Below are 5,000 nucleotides of genomic sequence, written 5' to 3' on the forward strand. Positions count from 1 at the left end.
AAAAGAGGATTCATTCTGCAGATTCTCCCCCCCCTGTCGGTTCCTCCCCCGCTCCAGAGTCCCCTCCCTCTAATTTTTATACGCCCCACTCTGACTCCGGAGAGGAGAGTGGTGGGCCTTCTCCACTGCCCCGAGTGGGCAGCCTGGTAGATGAGAGGCCCCCTAGAAATAACATTCCTCCTGCCCCACAACTGAGACTCTCCCAGGGGAGGGGTCAGGTATGCCCTCCCGGCAGTAGTGGGAGAGCCGCAGGTCCTCAGGAGACGAGAGTCGGCGCCAGTGTCCTTTCCCAGAAAGACATCAGGGACGTGATGGCAAGGTCACTGGCGCTGGGGGAGGAGGCCTGCGGCGGCAGACAGCCGGGAAGGGAGAGACCACCCCCTCCCCCACCATTAGTTAAAAGAACGACTAGCGGGGTCTATACAGTTTTCTCCCCAGTTGTACATAAAGCCTCTGCCCTGCCATCTGTTCGTCGGGCCTCGGCCTCAAAGGAACCAGGGAGAACCTCCAGCACCACGGGCCCTGAGCCCAGTGGAGTTTTGCCCGCCTTACCGGGTGGCGGGAGCCGAGCCCCCCCCATAGTCTTCCTAGAGGATCAAGCGGTGAGGCAAATGATTGAAATGATGGGTGCTAGCGCTAAGCTAGGTGAGGGAGAAGAGAGGAGTGGGGAAGAGAAAGGTTTCTTTACATGATTGTTACGGAGCGGGTAATTGCCCTCACAGCCATTATGGCATTAACCATTATTTCAATTAATGTGAGGACCATTGCTGAGGTGAAAAAGAGGACCGATGTTTTAAACTCTCTGGCTGGAATGAAGGCGGATATTATCTGTTTGCAGGAGTGCGGCATCCCGTTCCAAAAAGAATACAAAGATCTCCGGGACACTTGGACCCTAGGAGAATCCTTCTGGTCGGGGTCCAATGTGTCCCGAGCGGACGGGATTGCCGTACTCCTGAAAAACCCCTTCTTAATAGTTAAAACATTCAAGGTTATAGAGGCGGGCAGACTGGCCAGCCTCGATTTTAAATACAAGGGGGCTGTATTGAGGCTGGTCAATGTCTATGCCCCCACCAGCCAGAGAGAGAGAGTCCTCTTTCTCCCTCAGCTACGCCCGCTCCTGATCGGCACCATGCCAGTTATCATTTCAGGTGATTTCAACTGTGCTCTGAGGGATGTAGACCGGAGTAAGCCCCGCAACGATAGATCCAGCAGGGACCTCGCTGCGTTCGTGGAGGACTTTGAACTCTGCGACGCAGGTCGGGACCTGGTCCCCTTGTTCACCTGGGTGAGTTCTTCTGGCTCCTCCTTCTCCAGGATAGATCTCGTCCTCCTCAGCAAGCCACTGGAGAGGACCGCCATGTCTTCGGAGGCGGTCTTCTTTTCAGACCACAGGCTCCTGACGACAGAGGTGCTCATTCCGAGCACACGGGAGTCGGGGCCTGGGGTCTGGAAGCTCAACACCTCTCTGCTCGATGACCCTCGTGTGATTAAGACCTTTAGCAGACGCCTCGAGGAGTGGAGGACCCTGAAGGACCTTTTTGATTCTCCCATAGAGTGGTGGGAGATGATGAAGAAAAGAACCAAGGGCTACTTCATTCAGCTGGGGAAACGGAAAGCTCGCGAGAGGCGGGCGAGATATTCCCATCTAAACGCCCGCCTCCAGCGCCTGAGTCTTTTACAGCTCAGAGGCTTCGACCTAGCTGAGGAGGTGGCCCGGGTCAAACTGAGTCTCTCCGCCCTCTATCGGGAGGAGCAAGAGAAGATCAAGGTCCTTTCCAGGGTCCGCATCATGGAGGACGATGAGAAATGCAGCCGCTTCTTCTTCAAGAAAACGAAGGAGAGGCGGCCTGCAATGTCCTCCATGATCGACTCCTCGGGGCAAGAGGTGGAGGGCAGAGAGGCTGTTGAGACAGTGGTGCGGGATTTCTACAGGGAGTTGTACGACCAGAAGGTGGTGGATCAAAATCTGATCCATCACTTTCTGTCCCTGTTGGAGTCCCGCAATGAGGGGGACGAGGAGGAGGAGGAGGATCCAGAGATCACCACCACTGAACTCTCCCAGGTGATAAAGAGTCTTAACTCTGGAAGGACACCGGGTCCCGACGGGATCCCTGCTGAGTTCTATAAGATCTTTTGGGAGGTGCTTAAGGAAGATCTGGGCCAGGTCCTGGGGTCGATGTACAGAGAGGGCAGATTGGCCCCTTCGATGAAGAAGAGTATCCTCTCCCTTCTTCACAAGAAGGGAGACACGAAAGATCTGAGGAACTGGCGGCCGGTCAGCCTCCTGTGCACCGACTACAAGATACTGGCCAAAGCACTGACGCTCCGGCTGCAGCGGCCACTCCCTCAAGTCGTGGGTCCCGACCAGGTCTGTGGTGCCCGGGGGAGATCGGCGGCCGACAACGCCATGCTGCTCAGGGATGTCGTGGCCTACTCGAACGAGAGAAGGCTTCCCCTGGTCCTAATCAGCTTGGACCAGGAGAAAGCCTTCGACAGAGTGGGCCACGAATACCTGCAGCTTGTTATGGAGAGGATGGGTCTCGCTCTTGGCCTGAGGAAGTGGGTCAAGATCATCTACAGCGGCCTAAGCAGCAGGGTCCTTGTGAACCGCCACCTGACCGAACCATTTCCGGTCAGGTCGGGGGTCCGGCAGGGTTGTCCCCTGTCGGCCCTGCTGTACGTCCTCTGCTTGGAGCCGTTCATGCAGGCGATCCGCCGGGACGTCCGGGTGACAGGTTTCCATCTCCCGGGTTCCGGCGGAGAGCAACTGAAGGCCCTGGCCTATATGGACGACGTGGCCGTGGTCTGCACGGACGCTCCGTCCGTGGCCAGGGTCGAGGAACTGCTGGACGGCTTCTGCGGGGCGACGGGGGCCGCTGTGAATAAGGCCAAGAGCGAGGTCTACCTCTCCAGGGCATGGCCTGTCGGCCGGGGCCCGCCGACCGTGTTCCCTGTGAAGCCGTTTATCAAGGTTCTGGGGATCACGATCGACGGGACCAACACGGGCACCCGGAGCTGGGAGGAGGCCATAGCAAAGGTCCAAAGGAAGATCCACGGCTGGAGCACAAGGACCTTGACGATGGCTGGTAAGGTGCTGGTCGTAAAGGCCATCCTCTTCCCGATACTCCTCTACGTAGGAATGATCTTCCCCCCAGACAAGGGTATCGCAAAACTAGTGACCCGAATTATATTTCGGTTTGTCTGGGGGAGCAAAATGGAGAGGCTGAAAAGAGTGCAGATGGTGAAGGGTACCCTGGATGGAGGCAGGGGGGTCCCGGACGTTGTGCGGCTGATAAAGGCGCAGGGGCTGGCCTATGTGGTCAAGAACATCCAGGCTGCTGGCAAGAAAGTGAGTTTCATGAACCGCTTTTATTTTGCCAGCAGCCTGAGACCATTCGGCCTCTGCGCCATGGACAACACCAGGCCGCACTCGTGGGATCCCCCGCCGTTCTACAGGGCGCTCCGAGCCTTTGCGCTCGAAGTAGGCCTCCATAAAGTCGTGCTGGCCTCCTGGGATTATAAGACCATCTGTAGTCAGATGAGATCTGCCCAGGAGACCAGCCGGATAGAAGATTTCCCTCCCGAAACCTGCCGGTTTATCTGGGCTAACGCTACGCACGTTTGCCTCACGAACACGCAGAAAGATGTCTCCTGGATGGCTGTGAGTCGGTGTCTCCCCACCCGAGTGTTTATGCACAGAAGGGGCATAGCTCCTTATGACACCTGCCCCTATAAGGGTTGCTTGGGGAAGGAGACGGAGGCTCACATCTTTAGTGAGTGCCCCTCCGCCCACAGGGTCTGGCTCCTGTTTTCTCCGTTCCTCCACAGGTTCGCCGTTCCTGCGCGGGCGACCGCCCAGCAGATCCTATACGGTCCAGCCAAGGGAATCTCTACATCTACCTTGAGGTGCTGGTGGCGTGTCGTCTGCGCAGTGAAGCAGGCACTGTGGGAGGGACGGAACATCTGTTTGTTCAATAAGCAGGAGCTGGACCCGATCGTCATCGCGCGGAGGGGCATGGTGTTTGTGAAAGACTACGTCAATCTGGAGGTCCATCAGAGGGGCAAGGAGGAAGCCTTTAAGAACTGGCGCATACAAGATCTGGGGGAGCTCAGGATCCCGTGATGGGACCCACCTCCGGGGACGGTTAGTTCCCCCTGCTGGAGCCCGAGTCCAAGATCTTTTAAAGATTTTATGAATGATTGTTTTTAAAAGAAAATTTTAAATAATGAATCTTAATTGCTTTTAAAGATTTAGTTGTTTTTAAATCACATTGTTTAGGGCTTTTTAGGTATAGTTTTGTTATATTTTTTTGTCAAATACATTGACCGTTTTTGGGTTTAATTTAAAATGCATTAGACTTTTTTTGTTTGTTTTTTATTTTTACTTTTTAATTGTTTTTTTAATTTGTTTAATGCATTTTCTGTTATTTTCAATGTATTTGACTCTTTTGTTGGTGTGCAATTTTTTTGCTTTTATCACGTTTTGTTTATTTGATTTGAGCACGTTTATTTTAAAGTTTATTGTTTTAGTTTTGTTAAAAAAATCACAAGATTTTAAAAATTTTAAGTGATTTTAAGAATTGATATTCTAAATGATTTTAATCACAAGCATTAAAATTGAAATTGTTTTATTTTAAGAAATGTAAAAATACTAAACCTAATAAACAGTATTTTACTTCCCGGCCCCAAACCGCGAGTCGCCTGGCTCCCCCTTCCCGCCCGGGTACAAAGGCGGGTGCTCTCCACCCCAGCCCTTGTGTTCGCTACGGCAACACGTATAATAAAATTGGAACGATACAGAGAAGATTAGCATGGCCCCTGCGCAAGGATGACACGCAAATTCGTGAAGCGTTCCATATTTTGGTCAGGTTCTCCGCAGCGCGCCGGTTCCCCTTGGCCTCGCGGGCATCTGGTGCTTGCGTCGCGGGCGGTGTCTCCCTCTCGCGCCCGTGCTCGGTGGCGTCGAGTCCTCTCACACTCCTGCGTCGCAGCGGATCTCT

The 5,000-nt window shown here is 53.8% G+C and overlaps 1 non-coding gene across 1 annotated transcript; it reads left to right on the top strand.

Annotated features, from left to right (window-relative positions):
• Positions 1 to 4,756: 4,756 nt before the first annotated feature.
• Positions 4,757 to 4,863, top strand: LOC136765337 (U6 spliceosomal RNA). Its single transcript, XR_010821533.1, has one exon. It is a non-coding gene; the product is annotated as a U6 spliceosomal RNA (small nuclear RNA).
• The last annotated feature ends 137 nt before the right edge of the window (positions 4,864 to 5,000 follow it).

The sequence above is a fragment of the Amia ocellicauda genome, chromosome 12, assembly GCF_036373705.1.
Source record: "Amia ocellicauda isolate fAmiCal2 chromosome 12, fAmiCal2.hap1, whole genome shotgun sequence".
Lineage (NCBI taxonomy): Eukaryota > Metazoa > Chordata > Actinopteri > Amiiformes > Amiidae > Amia > Amia ocellicauda.